A 208-nucleotide genomic window follows, 5' to 3' on the forward strand; every position below is an offset into this window, starting at 1 on the left:
CCCATTGGTCTCAGCCCATCGGTTCAGCCTTCTCTGCCTTCTAGCAGATCATTGCTACGTACTTCTGCTTGCTTTTTACTTTTACAGTGCCTTGCATTTCTAAAACTCCTCAGGAACAAAACCCCTTCACTATTCCGAACCTAACTTGTATTTTTAAGGTTTAGCTAAGCTGCACAAACACCCAGGCGTGCATGAACTCCTTGATCTG

Source organism: Mesitornis unicolor, unplaced genomic scaffold, assembly GCF_000695765.1.
Source record: "Mesitornis unicolor isolate BGI_N332 unplaced genomic scaffold, ASM69576v1 scaffold5169, whole genome shotgun sequence".
NCBI lineage: Eukaryota > Metazoa > Chordata > Aves > Mesitornithiformes > Mesitornithidae > Mesitornis > Mesitornis unicolor.